Source organism: Gossypium arboreum, chromosome 6, assembly GCF_025698485.1.
Source record: "Gossypium arboreum isolate Shixiya-1 chromosome 6, ASM2569848v2, whole genome shotgun sequence".
Classification (NCBI taxonomy): domain Eukaryota; kingdom Viridiplantae; phylum Streptophyta; class Magnoliopsida; order Malvales; family Malvaceae; genus Gossypium; species Gossypium arboreum.
This window is the reverse complement of record NC_069075.1, coordinates 111203008-111224682: the sequence shown is the minus strand read 5'-3', so window position 1 is coordinate 111224682 and position 21675 is coordinate 111203008.

The window sequence follows — 21675 nt, the reverse complement described above, 5'->3', positions numbered from 1 at the left end:
TGATAAAAAATGAAAAAAATGTGTGTGAGTGTGGTAATCCCCCATTGCCGTGAGTTGTAGAGAAGGAAAGAAAAATTTTGTTCATCCTTTCTTTGAGCCAAAACTAAGGAAGAAGGAGGATTTTGCTTCATGCTTGGTTTGGAAGAGATCTAGAAGGAGATTTGGCTAAGTTTGCATCAAGATTAAGGTATGTATGAGGTTGTGTTAGGAGTTTCATGCATGTTTTGGTTGCTAACTTGATGTGCATGTTAGCCATGGCTCAAATCTTTGTTAAGCCATGGAAATGGTATTTGGCCAAAGTTGTTATGGTGATAAAGCCATTGCATGCTAAGTGTGAAGCTTGATGATGATGCATGCAATGATGGATTGTCTACTCTTGAGTAAGATTTTGAGCTTTCTTTTGTTTTATCATGATTGAAGTTGAAAAGGAGCATGATTGTCATATTCGCCATAAGCTAGCACAATGAGGTTTTGATAAATTGAATTTGTTTGAATTAGCTCAAGAGCTAAGAGGGCCACAATTGGACAAGGGAAGGAAAAAGTAATCGAATAGCCGTAAAAGCCGTTCGACAACATCCGAGGTAAGTCCTCAAGAAGTGACCTTACTTGAATTATGTGGAATGAAATATGGATGTATTGATTATTGATTTATGTGTGTATGAGTATTCGAATGATACCCGGCTAAGTCCCGAAGGCGATTATGTTAGTGATTATAATTGTGTTTGAGCCTTAGTAACGAAAATAAATATGTATGTCCAATGATTATTGATGTATGTGTGCATGAGAAATTGAATGATATCCGGCTAAGCCCAAGACAATTATGCTGGAAATTATAACCGGGTTAAGACCGAAGGCAATTGTGCTAGTGGCTACATCCGGGCTAAGACCAAGGCATTCGTGCGAGTCATTCTATCCGGCTAAGACCGAAGGCATTTGTGCAAATCGTGATATCCGGGTTAAGTCCCGTAGGCCTTGGTGCGGGTTACCATAACCGGGCTATGTCCCAAGGCGATTGATCGAGTAGCGACATCCGGTTAAACTCGAAGGTATGTGATTTGAAAATTATAAGCTTGCTGGAAAATTTCAGCTAATGCACTTGTGAAATTTCCCAATGACAAGGTAAGTGCGGTGTGTGCTTTATGCGCTAGGAGTAAGAGCGTGTGAATATCCGCTCCTATGATGGAATGAGTTATCGGCCTTAATGAAGCCGTTATTTGTGTATGAACATAAGAGTTGGGATGGTGAAGTAAGTATGATTATGTGAATGTGCATTAATGAAATGATGCATTTAACTATGTGAATGTATTGCTGTAATTAGAGTTGATTATATTCCTTGAGACTTACTAAGCATAAAAATGCTTACTCACCGCTTTGGCTCTCGCTTTTCTAGATTTCGCCGATAGCAATCGGATTCGGGATCGTTGAAGTCGAAGTCATCCACACTATCAAGCCCCCATTTTGGTATAAATTCTTGGTTGAACTTGAAATGGCATGTATAGGACTACCCTTGTTGGTTTAAATATGTTATGATGTATATGTGTACGGCCATGCGAAAATGGCTCGTAATAGTGAAGTATCAACTTAAACTATTTGCGGTTTGTATATATATATATGGTGTCATGATGTGACTATGAATTGGAAATGGGAATGTTGGTCACATGATCAGCCATTGGCATGGTTAAAATGATCATATGTGGACCTATGTAAGGCAAGACTAGTTGGTTCATGGAGACTACAAAATAGGTAAGACCTACCTTAAAACAGATGCTGCCAGCTGCAGTAACGTGAATGTGAAAAATCACCAAAATTTGTAGGAATGGTATTAAATAGTGAATCAGCTATGTAAATGAACATTGATGAGTCTATTTTCATATGGAAGAAACGAAATGGTCATAGGAGTTACATGTTAAGAGATATTAAAGCTATTGTGAGACAGGGCCAGAACGGTTTCTGGGTTCCCTGTCGCAACTTTAAAAATTTGCTATAAATTATCCAGAAAGAATTAGGAGACATACCTTATATGTACAGATTCCATTTTGAGTCTAGTTTCATTAGAAACAAACGGCACCAGCATTAAAGCCCTGTACAGAGAGATATTCAAGTTATACCGCGCGAAGGTCAGAGCAGTCGATCCCTGTAACATGGGTGACTTTAACTAATAAACTGTACCAATTGGCCCGACCAAAAATTCTAGAAATAAATCCATGGATGGATATATGAGTCTAAATTCAGGGAAAATTTACGAAACCAGTTTCCGAGTTTTGAAACTCGAGATATGATTTTTAAGGCGACAGTGACGCAGTTTTTCCAGCCTGACTGGAAATGTCCAATAGATGGGCAAAACAAGTGAACTTGGCTTGCTAACCCCTCGTGTCCGACACCGGCGATGGTCTCGGGTTCGGGGTGTTACAAAGAAATTCTCGAGGAACTGAAAGTTTATGGTTCTACATGGACTGTGTCAAAACAAGGAATCCACACTTGTCGAAGAGAATATTTGACGCCACTTGCGAAGGTATGGTTTTACTTCATCCGATTCAGCCTTATGCCTAGCTCACATGGGACTATAATATCATTAGAGCGAATGGTCTTATTGTACTCGATCCTAACTGGTAAGACCATTGATGTGGGGAAGATCATCTTGAGGGAAATACGGAATTGTGCTGTTAAACGCTCTAGCCCTTCCCAGTTCCCCTTTACAATAACAATTTTATGCTTGAAAGCTAAAATTCTTGCGAATGTAAGGAAGACAGGGTATATCCAAGGCACAATCACAGGTTGGGACCTTTACCGAGTAGCTAGAGACTCAGTTCTATAGCAACAAGTTGAAGTAAGTGAGGAACCGGAGGACCCTGATGAAGAAGAAGATCCCACAATGCAATCTTTTGAAGTCCCTGATAAGGTAGAACCAGTGGAGCCAGAAGCTGAACTTGATGATAAAACTTCAATGTTTAGAGCTCAATCGCCTAGCCCAGACCTTCGAGATGAGCTATCAAAATTGATGGACTTAATGCAACATATGCAATGGCAGCAACAAGCCTACTGGAGATACTCAAAAATAAGGGATGACTCGATGAGAAGTGCTTTTAAGAAAATATACAATGACCCGTTTATTTTTGTGCCTGAGTTTCCAGATTTCATATTTGAACCATGGAGTCCATTTCAAAGAAGGAGCGAAGTGATTCGTGCAAAGGCAATAATGATAGAGCAAAAGATTAGTCCAGAACGGAAGGATCTGCAAATAAATAAAATGGAGGGATCTTGACTTTACTTTATTTTGTGTTCTTAGACTATTTTTAGGATTAAGTTTAATTAGGAAATTTTTTTATTTTTTCACAATAAAACAATAGAGGAAAATCACTAATGTGAGCAAGTCACAAAGTATAAAGTGTGGCAATAGATATACACATGTCTAGGATTGGATTTAGAAAGAACTTGGTACTTAAGCAGTCAAATTGACTCACCTCCTCTTTTCTAAAATCCTACCTGGTGTATAGTATCTATTCACTTTAAACAATAAGGACATTGTTCAATTTAAGTTGGGGGGGCCGAAAAATGGAATTATTTCCACTCAGAAAAAATTTTTCTTTTAATTGTGATTAGGATATTTTTTGTTCAAAAATTTGAATATTGTTAAGTATGCTCAATTTGAGTATGAATAAATTTCTATTATTTCAATAAATTATTATGTTAGCTTAATAATGACATGAATGTATTTTTAATAAAGCATGCAAATTCGTACCATAAAATTTTTAGTTCTTTAGGAAAGTTAGGTATGCATAAAAGTTTAAGTCTTTAGAATTGATTTAGTAGTTTCTTGAGGCGAAATCCAAGGGGGCATGGAATGTTGGAAATGATTTAGGCAACTATTGTTTGGACCGTTTGAGCCTTTCAAGCGCTCCATGGTAAAATTTTATCCTTTGAAACAAAACTTTGAGACTATATGGCCTAATTTTATTTCGACCCTTGCAATGATTAGCCATTACTTTTCGCTTAATGATCTTAAAATTGTCCCAAAAACTAGACTCAGTAATATTCAAAATGTACTTCGAAAATAAGTTTGGAAGAGTGGAAAAGAAGTATCAATTGCTCGATAATTGCAATACACAAAGTAAGTGCTCCTGTTAGCTAAAAAAAAAAAAAGAGGGCACTTGTATTTGAAAGAGATGTACAAAAGAGCATATGAAAGTCAAGTTGGTGTATCAAAGGTAAAAATCCCGAAGGTTCGTTTGACACTGAGTCTAGAGTTTTTAAACCAAAATTTATCCATCTTTCACCTACCCTTAGCCTAGCCACGTTAGAACCTTGATAAAGACCTATTGATTCAAAGTTCTAATGCTACCTACATTAGTGGAGAGAAATTGCTACGATCAACATATGAAGACATAAGTTAAGCTTAATGATTGCAGGTTAGACTTGAATAAAGGAATAAAAATAAAATTGGTAAGGGTTAACATGCCTTTGTTACAAAAGCATTTAGTCTAAAATTTTCTATTATAATAAGTTGTTGAATTTAATTTGAACAATATGTATACTTAAGTAGCATAACTATCAGATTTCTTGTCTTTGAGCATAAGTATTTTAAATTCATAATTTTGGAAAAAATTTTGTTCTGAAGGAATTTTTCAAGGATGTTTCCGATAAATTCTTTTCAAAATTTATGCATTACTCGGGACGAGCAATGAATTAAGTTTGGGGGTGTGGAAACACAAAAATTTATATACTTTTTAATACCCATTCTTACTTAAATCCATGCAAATCCAGTTAAATTCTTGTCGAAAAATAATTAAATATTATAAAATAATTAAATTGTGTTAAAAATATAAACATGGTGAATTTAGTTAATTTTATACTCAATTTTGATTAATTTTGACTATTTTCGACAGATTCACGCAAAGGGCGAAAATTGGCTCGGATGACACTGCTGAACGCACAAAATCGAGAAGCAATTTGAAGTATCGAGGCACATGGATTTTCAACCTAAGACGGTCTAGAAAATGTGTATTAATTCATAATTTAATTAATTTTAATTTATTCCCCATTTAATTTGGGTTAAATAATTTTTTTAAATTAATTATGGAGAAAGGGTCCAGTTAAACCGCACTAGTCGAACCATATTGAATGAACCGAACTAGCCACTAATTAGGCAGCCAAGAACCGTCCATATTTTGACCCAATATCTGATTAAATATGCTTGCAAAAAGGCCCTCGAAAGACTTCTAATATGCATTCAAACCCTACATTTAATTGTGGCTTTGTAGATTTGCCCTAGGCCATTTTTAGCAAAGTTGAAAGTCTCAACTCTTGCCAAGTAGATGGCCAGCCATAGGGGGCACTTTGGCTGCTCGAATTTGCTATTTTTAGCAGCCACAATCAGCTATAAAAGCCACCCCTTGCTGATCATTCAAACCATCCCTCATTCCACAACATTCTCTCATTCTCTCTTCTCCTCTCTCACTTTTCTCTTACTTTTTCCATCCCATTTCCCTTATTGTTCAAGTGCTGATTTCTTCTCTTAGGAAAGAGGCTCTCATCAGCCATTTTGGAGAAGCAATTAGGTGTTCATAAGCCACCTTGATAGCTGAAGGCAACGAAGAACGGAGCAACTAGTCAAGCCACGGAGAAACACCGGATTTGCTTCTTGTTCCCTATCTCTTTAATTTTTGTTGTTGCTTTGACGAACATGTTTATGAATATTTATGCTATTGAAATGGTTATTTTAATCAATTTAGCTTAAATTTAAGTTTGTGTTGGGTTGATTATATTCTGCCTACTTGAATTGTTAAAATGATGTTTATGCTGTTATAGGCCTCAGTAAATTGCTTGGTTAAGTAAAATCATGCCTAAGTTATTTTTGCAATATAATTCTTAAATAAATAATGAATTAATTATTTAAAAATTGTTAAATAACTAATGAATTAATTATTTAAATGGATTGAAATTATAATTAATTGACACAATACTTAATCAGTGCATGTTTATTCTTCTAAGGTAGCTGAAGGTTAAATTAGCAATGTATCTGGCGATATTATTGCCTTGCATAACTTGCAAGATTATTGTGATTAAAATGTTTCAAGGTAGGGATGCCTTGTTACCTCACATAGTCTTTTATATGCTTATTAGATTTAATTAATCGTTTGAATTGACATAGGGATATGCAAGAGATTGTTCAATTTAATAATCTGTTTAGTCAATTGAATTGACATAGGGATATGTCAAGAGATGAATGGATTTTTGTATGTGAGTATGTTCAGAAGTTAGCCAATTACCGAGTTACTGTGAATTTATTCGCAACAATGTAAACATGAGTTTAATTATTCTAAGTTAACGGAATATAATTAATCCAACACAAGTATGTTACCTTGATTAAATCTTATTCGAAATCATTTCCCTGTGGGTACGATAACTTGACATTACTTGTCACTTTATTACTTGTTGCGATTGTGTACACTTGCACATTTTTTCCATCGTTCCAACAGGCTGATTTGACGTATAGTGAAGAACCGATCAGGATTTTAGCTCATGAAATCAAAGAATTGAGAAATAAGCGCATAGCTTTAGTAAAGGTTCTTTGGCATAAACACTGGATCGAGGAAGCTACGTGGGAACCAGAGGAAGCTATGCGGAAACAGTACCCTAACCTATTTACTGGTAAGATTTTCGGGGACGAAAATCCCTAAAGGGGGGACTTGTAACAGCTCGTTTTTGAGTCAAATCAGAATAGTGGTTTTGGGAAACAAATTCAAGGTGAAAATATTATTTTATTATTTTATTTACATCATGATAGAATTATTATGTGAAAGTTTCGTAAAGAAATTTTACTGTTTAAATGCTTAATTCGGTAAAAAGGAGTAAATCGCGTAAAGCATAAAACTTGTGTTCTATTAGCTAAAAGCGTCAAATAGCTATAGAACATTAAAGTGAAGGTCCTTAGGTGGTAAATAGACCATTTATGGATAGTGGATGATGATAGCATGGAAATTGGTGTAATTTTTAATATTTTTAAAGGTTATAAAAGTAAATTAGTAATTAATGTTAATATTAAAAACCAAAATCATTTTATTCATCATCCTTCATATTTGTTGCTGATTTTGAAGAAGAAAAAGAATAAAATTTTGATTCCTAGGGTTCGGTCGTTTGGAAATCAAATTGGTAAGTGATTTTGACTCGGTTTTTAATATTTTCTACATTTTTGAGATCGTTGCTTCGTATTCTAGCTAGCCCGTACCCTAGATTTTAAAATTGTTAAATATTTATCATGTTGCTATTGTTGAATGCTTGAGTAATTTGATAGTTGATGATAGATTATGAAGGTTTATTAATAATTAAAATAGTTTTGTAAAGTAATTTTTGACAAAAATGCAAAATAGGGATTAAATTGTGAAAAATGTGGTGGTTAAAAGTGTGAAATAATGAAAGATATGGGCTGCTAGGAGTCCCTATGAAATTCGGCTAGCATGTAATTGTACTAAATTGCATGAATTTGCAATTTTATTTGAAAAGGACTAAATTGTAAATAATGTGAAAGTATAGGGGCAAATGTGTAAATTTGAAAAAATATGAATTATGGGCTAAATTGAATAGATTGAATGCTAAATGTATTGAATTTGATAATATATAGATCAAGATAAGCCGGGATCGAGTTTAGATCAGGGAAAAAGGAAGATTGACGAATAGCTGATAGTTTTTTTTCGAGCGATACGAGTTAAGTTCGTATAATTAGAATCGAACTTTTAAATACTTGTATTTATTTGGAATGTATGTATATAATTGAGAAATTGATATAATTGGATCATGAGTGACTAATTGATATAGACTGATGGTTACCAAGCCCTGTTTGAACCGTATGAATTTGTAGGATACGAGTGACATGTCACTAGGGTTACCGTTTTGGTCGAGCTCTTGCATTTTTTGCGGACTCACCATAACTCGTATGAGCTTACCGATATATCAGCTCGTAAGAGCTTACTGTTCTCAGCTTGTATGAGCTTACTGTTTAGCTCGTCAGAGCTTACTGTTTCAGCTCAATATAGCATATTGTCCATCAGCTCAGGAGGAGCTTACTGTTCATAGCTCGAAAGAGGGAAAATGATAAGGAATTGATGGATTACTGATTTACATGTACTGTATATCATCCGATATCCCTCGATATTCTAATAAGTTCAACGGGCATAAATTCTTTTTATATGGATGAAGTAATGTTTATACGGATGAGTTATGGTTTTCAAATGAATTATTGTTTATATGATTGGAAATGAAATGTTACCAATGTTGTACATGATATATGAATTTGGTGTGATGTAATGTATTGAGATAATGGATGATTTCATATATTTAAATGACTAACTTGTGATGAATGCTTGTGTTTAGGCATTTGGTAATTGAACACTTGATTATTTGCCTTGATTTTGGATATTAAATGATGTGTATTGATCGGTAATACGTCATAATCCTATTCCGACGACGGATGCGGGTTAGGGGTGTTACAATAATAATATAAATTTAAAATTTAAAATAATATAGTTTGGTATTGAAAATAATAACAAAGGCAACACAAAAAAAGGTTGGGTTAGATAAAATACTTTCCAGCGAAAAATAAAAGTTGGGATAGGTTAAGATTTTCCCAACTCTTCCTAAAAATTCAGGATATGATTAGATTTTTCCAACACCTAAAAAATTTGCTTAAAAGTACAAATTTAAATGACATAAAAAAGGGTTAACGTAGTCCAAAAAGAATCGTCTTAGGCTTTTCATATGGCCATCTAGTTGGGAAAGGTATAACAAAAGTCGACATAGTATTGGGCAAAGTCGAATCTTATGTAAGCGTTGTCTTAGGCATGCATATCTCGACCCTTATACAAAGAGTTGGCCAAAGCGTATGTTGACAAGGCTATCTCGACACTTAGGAAAGTGTTGGCCCAAAAGTGTTGTCTTAGGGTTGTTTTGTTGTAGTGTACCAAAGTGTGTTATAAAATTGAAGTTTAAGTATCAATTAGGTTCAAAATAATTTTAAGATTCCGATTAGGTAAAAGTAACCAAATTTAGGGGGCAAAAGATAAATTAACTTTAAAATTTTTAAAATTTTTCTATATAATCCATCTTGTCATTACTTAATAACCTGTCAATGTCACATCCAATCTTCGTGGAGTTGGGCAAGATGCATCAAGATAAGAATAAAGAGGGATGGGGTTTCTTCTAGTAATCGCAGCAGGGATTGTAGATGGATCCTAACATCCACTAGTTATTTTAAATTGAATGTTGATGGAGCGCGCAATTCATCCTCGAGTATTGCTTCTTTAGCAGCCGTTACAAGGAATGAGCATGTTGAGTGGTTATAGGGATTGAGAGAAATATTGGGAGGCGTAGTGTTGAACAAGCTGAGCTTTGGGCCATTTATGATGGGCTACAATTTGCATGGGATGTCAAGTGGAATGAGGTGATAATGAGACTAATTGCACTATAGCTGTTAAAGATATCCTTGGTGGCCTCAAAAGACATATAAATAGAGATTTGATCTCAAGAATTCATTGGCATGTGGTCATCAAATAGATTCAAAGAGAAGCGAATTTTGCCTCCCACATTATGGCGGGTATAATGAAGGAAGATCCTGTTGGACCACAAATTTTTCATGTAGCTTCGGCTAAAGTTGCTAATCAAATCCGTCTAGATATTCAGTCCTTACAATCCAACTCAAATGGCATTTGTATTAGTTAGTAACTGATTCCGTCCTATTTTTTAATAAAAAAATAACTTGTCAATAATTTCGATGGAAAATTAAAATTTAAAGGTTTAATTGCGTAATTCATAATTCAAAGGTTTGAGTTAAATGTTATTTTCCATTAAAAGCTTAATTAATTATTTATTAAATGTGAAATTCTTTTTAGCATTTAACCTATTTTAATTGAAAAGAAAGTTTTATAAAGAGAATTAGTAGCTGTTAAATGGGTCCACTAAACACTAGAAAGGTGAAGGCCAGGCTCATTGAACCCTCGTTTCATTAACTTAACACCTTTCATTTATAACATCTTACTTATTTTTTATATTATATTATATTATATTATATAATTAATGGATATCTATGAGCATTATTCACTAAAACACTATTTAGTTACAAAATCTGGAAAGAAATCCTCGTTATCTTTTCAAAAACTAAAAAAAAAAAAGAAAAAGAAAATGGCATCCAATTCAGCCTCAATGTATAGGATTGATTTGAGTTGAGACTGATACATGGTATGATGATAAGACATATTGACATATAATTGGTAAGCATCACAGTTAAAATTTAACATTCTTTTTTTAATTAACTAAAAATCAAACTGAATTTTATCAATTATTTGATTAATTGGTTTTTTAAAATATTAAAAAATTATTTTTCAATATTTAACTAATGAATGAAAAGTAGAAATGAGTAGAATGAAATGATAAGATAATCAAAATCAATATAAAACCAAACTATAAATGAGATTAGTATTCAAATGGATTTTGAATTCTTTTCCGGACCCTGGGAATTGGCAGCAGCAACTATAATAGGTTATAAGATTTACGTCCATCAACAATGGTTGATGATGTTGTGCATGACGATAACTTCTTCTTGATTTGATGTTTGCATTTGACCCTTTTGCATGCTCACCTCTCTGTTCCATCTTCTTAACAATTAGTTTTAATGTTATTGTTACAGTAAACTCATCACTGCTAATACAGAGAAAGTCGCCATATATTAAAAAGGAAAACAGTGGGTGGCTTTGGCTGCTCTAGTCCTTCCAAATACCGTCAAAATCAAATGCTCATAATCTATTAAATCCATGGGATTTGAAACTTGCAACTCCAATCAAAACTCGGTCTTCGCTTGCTTTGGGTTAGGCAACAATGAATGGGGCTATTGTTTCTTCACTTATTGTGAACGTTATTTTAACTCACCAAAAAATAATGTTTCCATGATTTGTTAAGTGGGAGTAATAGTGACATCATTTTCTTACGTCTTCCCATCTCTATCGCTATTAAACTACTTTCAAAGCAAGTCCCCTTCCTTCCAAACTTGTCCTCATCTCAACTCACCATTCTAAGCAATGCTCTAAATCTAAAAATTGGAATGGTATTTTATTAAAGGGATTTGATTCGATTTAAAAAAATCGAAAAAAATTAATTTCGAGTTATTTCAGTCAACTCAGATAAGTAATTTAAGTTTCGAGTTTCAGTTGAGTTGAATTTTACAATTCGAATAATTTGAATAATTCGTAACAGATTGATGTAAACACCCCTTTGATCTCTATCAATTTTGAAAATGAATAAATTGATTTCTCTCAACAAAATTATAAAAACATTCAAAATAATTTTCACAAATTCAATATAATTTTAAAATTAAAAATATTTATAAAAATTAAAAAATTCTAAAGAATATATAAATAAAGTTAAAATTTTAAACTTTTTCTAAAATAATAATTTTAGGACATAAATAAGTTAATTAATGATTCAAGTTTATCATACTAAAGTATCTCTTTTGCTTTGAAAAAGTTTTCAAATATATATGGTTTTAAATTTATGGGCTCTAACATGGAATTAGTTATACTGTAACAAGATTTTAATTTGACATGTTTAATATTTTAATTTAACTTGAACAATTTCATTCAATTCAATTCGACTCAACTTGGATTTTATTCCACTCGACTTGATTCGAAAAAATTTTAAATCAAGTTAGGATGATAAAATATGACTCGCCAACTCAATTAACTTAAAATTTTTTCTGTAACGTCCTTTACCCGTATCCTATGTCGAGACAAGGTACGAGATGTTATCAGACTTAAACACATGCATAAAAACATTTTCAGATCATAAGATTTCGCTCAAATTTTAAAACTTTCAAACTTCCTCTTAACGTCCCTAATATAGACCTACGAGGCCCAAATCACGCTTTGGAAATGGTTTGGGAATAAACTGAACACTTTAGAAAACTTTGAAAAATTTCAATGTAAATAGGGGCACACGACCGTGTGGAAGGGCGACACGCTTGTGTGGTTTTATTTCTCAATTCGAACCTACAAGGGTTTTCACACGACCTGACACACGTCTGTGTCTATGGCTCAGGTGCCTCACACGACCATGACACATCCGTGTTGTAGCCCGTGTACAAAAACCTTGACATTTTGTTTCTTACGTTATCAACCATTTAAGGGCACACGGCCAAGGCACACCCCCGTGTGCTAGGCTGTGTCTCTGCTCGTGTGGTTACTACTGGGCATTCTATTTTGCCAAATTTAGGTGCAGAGGACACATGACCTAACTACATGCCCATGGGGCAGACCGTGTGTCACACACGGTCTAGTGTGTCTACCCGCATGGACAAAAACAAGGCTATTTATCAATGTAACACCCCACACCTGTGCCCCACGCCGGGTCAGAATATGAGGCATTACCTAACTTAAACTTATGCATATAGACATTTTCATAACACCAAAACATGGTCAAATTAAAACTTTTTCAATTTGATTTATAAACTTCTTAATAAGAGCCTACTAAGCTCAAAACATCCATCGGAACCCATTCGAAAACAATCCGAGTCCTTTAAAGAACTCTAAAAATAACTCTTAACATAGGGGCACAAGCCCGTGTGGGAGGAGCAACACACTCGTGTTACATTTCAACATGGTCGTGCTATTGGCCCGTGTAGCTCACACGGCCTAATCAATACTGGGACATGCCCGTGTCCTATACTCGTGTGGAATTAATTCTAAATGCACACCTACAGGGGTTTTCACATGGCCTGGAACACGCCCGTGTCTCTGGCCTGTGTCCTTCACATGGCCATGACATGCCCGTGTGCTAGGCCGTGCCCTTCACACTACTGAGACACTAGGTCGTGTCTCTGCCCGTGTGTTTATTACCATGCATACTGACTTACAATTCTTACGACCATATCACATGCCTATATGGTGAACCGTGTGTCACACACGGCCTAGACACAAGCCCGTGTGCCTACCCGTATAGACAAAATAAGGCTATTTACCAAGCCTTTTTGTCACCCTTACTTATGTAACCTGCACAAAAATCACTCTATACTAACATATTGGCACATCACATGGCCAAAATAACCATAATGGACAATATTTCATTTATGCAATTTACTCATCCATGAAAATATCATCTTTTATTATTAAATCAAAATGAGTATTGACCATCATCTATGGCCTTATACAAAATAAGTATCATATTCATCATATGAGCCAACACATTGTGGCTAACTAACAAAACACTAAACAAAGACTCGAGTCCCTATACATACCAGAAAACAAAACAATGAAACTAGCTATACCAAGGTTTTGAGTGATAGTGTGATCAAAGCTTTTGATGTCACTGGATCCCCGATGCTAGCTTGGCGGTACTATAAGGAAAGAAAAGAAAGGAGGGTAAGTGTGGGAGCTTAGTAAGTACTTATATGCAAATAAAGTGTAATTATAAGAAAATCATATTTATCCAACGGTAGCTTGTCAGGCTTAAAAGATATAAATCACTTAACGTCTCTATCTTACTCTTCTTTTCATTCATGTACACTTAATGCACCTAGTTCTTTACTCAGGTCCTAACCATGAGTTTGGTATACATACCTCATCAAAGTATTCACCAACTAAATCTTCGGGTTACCCGTTGAATTCTCGAAATACATATGGATACGCGAGGAATTTGTGTCTATATGCCATATAAGAAATCAGGGCTACCTCATGCTATGAAACGCTCACATTTGAGCTACTCACGAGCCTTTTTATCAAGTCAGGACCTGGACCCCATAGCTATCATGTAAGGTATGCTCATTGAGCCACTCACGAGTCTGTACACAAAGTCAGTACCCAGACCCACGTTACCTATAGCATTTATCTCATGAACTCAAACTCAACTCATGAGTTCAGACCACATAATTTTCATAACATTCCCCTTTGTACCCTATGCTATGTCTAAGGTTCAACGGGGCTTCATATCTAATCGAATAGCATCGCATTTGCTCACATTGTAATTTACTCGCATAACATGTCATTTAAACATTCATGGCAACAATTAGAATTTAGATACATAACAAAAATAAGCTAGTTACACATGTATATTATTAAAATATACCAAAGTAAGCTTCAATAACACATTATTTACATATGTACTTACTTCGATACAAAATGATGAAAACGAGCTTAATCCTCGTAAACTTTGTTCTTACCATGATCAAGAACCGAATCACGTTTCTCTTGATCTAAATTAATTAAAATTCATTTATTTCATCAGCATATCAATTTAGACGCCTGAAAGTTCATAATTGGGCAAAATAACTATTTTGCCCCTAGACCTTCACAAAATGACCATTTTACCCCTATGCTCGAAAATTAATTTTTATCAAATTTCTTCATATTATAAGCCTAACTGATTACTTCTTATACTAGAAGCAATCCAAAATTTCCATTATTTCTCACATTTATCAACAAATTTTCAACTTATGCAAAATAGTCCCTATTAGGGTTTTCATGAAAAATCCCTTCATAAAAGTTGTTTATTACACATCTGATACTCATATTCTTCCATAAAATTTTAGAAAACTACACATATGCTTTCATGGCAAAACCCTAATCTCTTAACCAATTTGCAAAATAATCCCCTTCATAGAAAGCTTATGTTACAAGGGGTCCAAAAATACAAAAATCATCAAGAATAACCTTATAAATGACTTACTTGTAAGAGATGTTAATGGCTGATATTTTGAGCTCTCAAAACCTTCCTTTTGAAGATGAAAATCAGTTGAAGAAGAAGAAATAAAAAGATGAAGCCTTTTTTTGTTTTATTTTATTTAAAACTAGTCAAAATTGGTGACCAAAACACCACCTATTTTGACTTTCCCATCAATTTGTCCCTCCTATGGCCGGCCACCCTATTTTTTAAGGGTCTAATTACTCTTTAAGGCCTCCAATTTAGGTTCTTTAGCTAATTGACACTCTTATCTAACAAAATAGGACTTTTGTACTTTATGCGGTTTAGTTCTTTTTCACAATTAGGTAAGTAATCGCTAAAATTAATTCACCAAAATTTTCATGTACTTATCTAATCATGCTACAATACATAATATGATATTTAAAATAATTTCCTCGACCTCAGTTTAGTGGTTCCGGAATCACTATTCCGACTAGCCCTAGAATTGGGCTGTTACAACCAAGCCTTTTTATCACCCTTACTTACACCCACTTACAAAAACATCAAACAATATCAATACCACATAAACACATGACCATATCAGCCAATACCTAGGTATCCATACATCATTTCCAAGCTATTTCCTATCACGTACAACATCTCTTACTTATAAACACAAACCATGCAACAAACATATCCATGAGAATTCTCATCAAATGCATTTAATAATAATTAATATTAGCCAACACCAATGGCCTATACAAAATGAATATCACATCCATATGAGCCAACACTTATGGCTAAACCAACATGACACTAAACAAAAAGACCAAGTCCCTATACATGCCACTTTTGAAATATTTAAACTAATTACACCAAAATAGTGTGATCAATGCCTCTGAAGTCCCTTGATTCCCGAGCTAGCTTGGCGGCAGTATAAGAAAATGGAAAAAAGAGGAAGTAAGCATAAAGCTTAGTAAGTCACAAGTAAATAATTAACATCATTTTACCAAGTAATATCATACTCATAACATATCATACACTTGCACAAGATTCTCGAATGACTATAGACATAACTTACTTATTTTCATCCTTACTACTCATATACACAACTCGAGCTCATTCTTATAAGTTTCGTGTAGGTACCTGTACCACTTGCAACATAATCGTAACTTTTCTCAATCGTGATATAATCTTTAAATCACACGTTGAACCAGTTGGAATAATAAAGGATACCCGATAAGCCTCATACAAAAGGGCAAGATGCTGATCCCATGTTCCAAACATGGTCTTACACTAGTCTCATATATCGATGCCGATGCCATGTTCCAAACATGGTCTTACTCTAGCTCACATATCGAGGCCGATGCCATGCCCCAAACATGGTCTTACACTAGCTTTATATCAATACCGATGCCATGTTACAAACATGGTCTGACACTGGCTCACATATCGAGGCCGATACCATGTCCCAGACATGGTCTTACACTAGCTCTCATATCAATTTTAATGCCATGTTCCAAGCATGGTCTTACACTAGCTCACATATCAATGCCGATGCCTTGTCCCAAACATGGTCTTACACTAGCTCTCATATCAATACCGATGCTATGTTCCAAAAATAGTCTTACACTGGCTCACATATCGAGGCTGATGCCATGTCCCTGACATGGTCTTACACTAGCTCTCATATCAATGTCGATGCCATGTTCCAAACATGGTCTTACACTAGCTCACATATCCCTAGTATCACGACATGGATATCCGATCTATTCCTATGGTTCAATCGAGAGTTTTGCTACATCAAATCTTGTTATGCATTTTCATAACAAAATCAAACATTTCATGCAATATCAATTATTTAATGCATAATAACAATAGAATTGTGATATTTATGTGCAACTTACCTCGGTATACAAAATATGAGCGATTGATTTTATTTAGTCCGCTAGCTTGGTTTTTCCTCGGTTTAAGTTTGGATTCCGTATTTCTTGATCTATAATGACAAAATTTATTTATTTAATCATCACATTAATCAAGACATTCCAAAATTCCTACTTTGGCAAAATGAGTATTTTGCCCTTAGACTTTCACAAAATTACGATTTTAACCCTAGGCTCGTAAAACGATTTTCAGCGAATTTTCCATATTAACCAAGCCTAGCCTAAACTACTTTAAGTCTATAGCATCTCAAAATTTCAATTATTTCACACATTTGCAACCTATTTTATAAACTTTACAAAGTGATCCTTTTAAGTATTTTCATGAAAACCACTTCACAAAAGTTGCTTATTTAACAACCATGATTCATTTTATTCTATAAAAATTTGGAAAAAAACATGAATACTCTCATGTTAAAACCCTATACTTTCAACCATTTTGCAAAATAGTCCCCTCATTAGCTAGATTAAGCTATAAGGGTTCCAAAAACACAAAAATCAACAAAAATGACCATCAAAATCACTTACTTGCAAGGGATATAAGTTGCTGAAATTTTGAGCTCTCAAAAACCCCCTCTTTGTTGAAAATTTAAGTGGAAAGAAAGGAAAATGAAAAAGATGATAGCTAGCCTTTAGGTTTATTATTTTATTATCAAGTAAGTCACCTAACCTTTGACCATTCCATGAATTAAGGCTCCATGTCCAGCCACTAACATTTTATCGATCTATTTACTCAATAAGGACCTCTAATTTAATGTTTCATAGCTATTTGACACCTTTAGCTAGTAAAACAAATCTTTCGCACTTTATGCGATTTAGTCCTTTTTCGAAATTAAGCAAGAAATTGCTAAAATTAGTTCACCAAAATTTTCAAACATTCATATAACCATGATATAACACATTTTAATCTCTGATTTCGGATTAGTGGTTCAGAAACCACTGTTCTGACTAGGCCCAAAATCGGGCTATTACATTTTCACTCGATCTGATCAAATACTCACCTTTAATCTTTGAAGTTTGTTAAATTTTAAGTAAATTGTTGGTCAAAATTTTTTCATTCAAATATAAAAGTTTTAAATTGGTCATACAAATTTTTGGATTTTTTTTATTATCATTTTTCATCAATTGACTAATAAACTTGAACAAAAGGATGATGTGGAAATTTAGAAAAAAAACATAACTCCACCTAAATTTTTTTCAAAATCATAGTTCTTATTGGGGACTCGTGAAACAATAGTTCTTCGGTTGCTAAAGAAATTCAGAGAGATGGAAAGGGAAAGAAAAAGAGAACAAATTTTCTTCTTATTCATCTCATTGATTGTTGTTGTAATGGTTGTACATGTTATGAAGTATTCCCTTATTTTCTAAGTTTAGTGGTTGTGGGTTTTGTTTTGGTAACAAGGTTAGGGTTGTGCTTGATTAGAATGGTAATGAGATAAAGGTTTAGAAAATAGTTTGGTTTAAGGTTAAGAAATCTGTGACAATTTTTATCATGTTTAAAATATGAGAATTGGGTTTACTGATCTAGAAATTCATTTTTGTTCACTTTACATGCATGGAAATGTTGTCTATTAAGGTCATAAAATTTTGTAATATCAATACTAGAAATGGTTATTTAAAGTAGTGTGAGTGTTTAAAAGGTAAAGAGAGTCGCATATGTTTAAAAATGGTTTGAATGAGGTAACTATAAAATGTTAGTCAATAGATTCATACACTGACATATCCACATAAGAATAACATAAGAACAAGACCTTGCAAATGTAGCAAAATAGAGTTTTGTTTCGAATTTATGTATCAACCCTTAATATAAGCAATGTCAAGTTTTCAGTATCAAATGTGTTCCATATGATGACCCAATTACAAAAGATATCCTTTATTCAAGTATATCCAAAGGAACATTTTCAGTTTTGCAACTAAATACAAAAAAACTTGTAAAGTAGAAGAAGTTGCAAACGAAAGTGTTCTAAAGTTTGTAAAACTAAGTAAATAAAATAAACATTAAAAAAGTGTTATTAACCACATAATTCAAAAGATAGAGAAATAAAAAAATAGAGGTTGGCAATAATTCAATCTTTACTTGCAGTATCAGTTGGAGTGCTAGTTATTGTGCTTGAAACAATGCTTTCTTGAGAAAAAGGGATGTACATTCTTCCTATTTCATCACTCTTTAGCATTCATCTGAAAATCATGATTGTAACACCCCATACTCGATCTGATCACCAAACCTGAGCTACGAGATGCTATCATGGAAAATAAAGATCACCACATGCAATTCTAATTTAAAAATAATTTTATCATTTTAATAATCTATGCAAAACATGACTAACAACCTAATCCAAGTCTCAATTGAGCTTATGAAAGCTCTAAAACAAGTTCGGGATTGAACAGAGAATAAATTGAAACATTTCACAAAAAAAAAAGGCAAAGATGTAAAATAGAGGTCATACAGTCGTGTGAAAGGCTAAGACTGTGTAGTCCTGAGTTACACGATCGTGTGACTCTTTGAGGCCATGTAGGCCAAATTGTAAAATTTCCAAAAAATGTCACACAGTCGTATGACTAGGCCATGTAACTAACTATGATCGTGTGATACAAAAGTAACTTAAAATCAAGCAGCACACGGTCGCGTCAACAACCCGTGTGTGACACAAAGCCGTCTAGTAAACCGTGTGACCCAAAAATGTACCAACATTAATATGCCTACAAAAGCATATGATGACACTTTGAAACTTTTCTTAATACACTTCAAAACTAATGCCAAAACATATCACATAAACATCCAGGTAAGGCCTAACCAATATGCCAATTTGGCACCATCACTGTAACACTTTTCACCTAGTCTGATTCTCGGACCCTAATATTGAATGTTACGACAGTTAACAACACTTGTCAACATATAGTTTCAGCTTTAAACATTTAAGCCAACAATAACACATTCCATAATCTAAGTATAACATGAATTACAAACAAAATTGAGTCTCAAATGAGCTTACAAAAGTTCTCAAATCAACCTGGAATCAAATAGGGTCTTAATTGAAAACTCAACAAAAAGTATGGAAATTTCAGTAAATAAGGGTTACATGGCAATGTATCTAAGTTGTGTGATAGACTATGACTGTGCGTACCTGAGTCACACAGTTGTGTAGCCAAGCCGTGTAACTAACTGAAACCATATGGAAGAGAGTCATACAACTGTGTCACTAAGCCGTGTAGACCTAAATGCAAAATTTTCAACTTAAAGTCACACAACCATGCTCCTAGATTGTGTGCAAAATTAAATACCATATGAACAGCACCACAAGGGCATGTGGCCAGCCTGTGTAACTTTCTAGAGCCATGTGGTGCAAAAATCAACTTCTTTTAGAGGTTACACAACCGTTTCACCAACCTGTGTGGAGATACATAGTCGTGTGCCAAACTGTGTACAACATATGGTGACTTTATAAACAAGTTACCTAACTCAAATCATATCAAAACTTATAACCATACTTATACCTAATGTTAAATCTATTCAAAGATATCAAAGCACACTTTAAAATATTGTCCTAAACTCCTAACCAATATGCCTCATTGGCACCATTTCAACATCAAAACTTTCATTCATTGCATTTACATTTGACACCAATACAAAGGCCTCTTACCACTTAAGTGTTGCTACCTCTTTATATAATCTAGGTATCTCTCATGCTTTGCTGATGTGATATCCTCCTAGGGTGTTACATTCACCCCCATTATAGACTCAGTGTCCTTGCTAAGGTTTGCCCCACCATCGCTTAAAAGGCACGACGAATGGCTCTGATACCAATCAATGACATAGCCAACATCCAGCTTGGTAAGATATTGTTCACTTTAGGCACACACGACCCTCACGACTTTATTCTTGGGAGCGCCCATATAACCCTAAAAGGCCTCTTACCACTTAAGTGTTGCTACTCTTTTATATAGCCCAGGTCTCTCCCATGCTTTGCTGATATGGTATTCACCAATGGTGTTACAGGCTAGTATTAGTTGCCAATGGTTTGAGTAGGAGCTTGTTGTTGGGATGGTTGTCCTAAGGGTACTCTGTCTGAGTACTTGAAGACCTCTTTCTAACATCCTATCAAGATAAGGGAAGCATTCATAAATATTTTGTAAACATTAGCTTTAAAATACCAAAGATAATAAATCAGTGAACCCCACATGTTTTATAGTTGCTTTCCTCCTCCCCATTACACATTTGCAAATCCTGACATTGTGGCCTGTCTGACCACATTTGGTACAGTTGAGCTAGATTCCTCTTTTGCTCAATCTTGATGTTGATGTTGATGTTGCTTCCTCATCTGCCTCATTGCTTTTATTTTTTGTGTAGTCTTCGAGGAAGTCTTCTTATAGAAGATGGGAAGATCTCTTCAGGTTGATACGGTATTTTGCTCCACTAGTTAGGGCCTCTTAGTGGGTTGACATAATATGAATAGATGTTGATTTTTGTTTGTTTTCTAATAGTAGGGATAAACATAAGTCTATGGCTTCTTATGGTTCATCATCAACAAATTGCAAGCATGGAGGTATGGGATCCTAGCCAAATCCTATTTCTTACAGCTACATGTCTTTGCTTAGATATCAACAACATACTAGTTGGAAGGTCTAAAATGTACCTAACACTCAGGTCCACCAGAATGTTTTAACCGACATCTACAAAAGAGTTCAATTTAAAATGTAAAAAAAAAACAATTAATTATGGATATTAAAAGCATAATCAAACAAAGATAAATTTTTATGAATGTCAAACAATACCACACTAATAATTTTGAAACAGTTCAAAAATATTACAATCAAGGTAGCAATAACTCATTAAAAAAAGACTAAGATTCAAACAAATGAAAAGAAAAATAAAATCTCATTAGCTTTAGTAGTAAAGAGTTAAGTGTAAACACTCTAAAGAAGGTAGTTGCTTAAAATTTATAAAATTCAAATAAGGTAGTTAGAACATTTATAATAGTAATCATAAATGTGGCAAGTACAAAAGTTGTGGCAATTTTAGAACAATTAGGGCCAACTATGAAGAAGGTAAAAGCATCGGCAATAGATAATCATTTTTTTT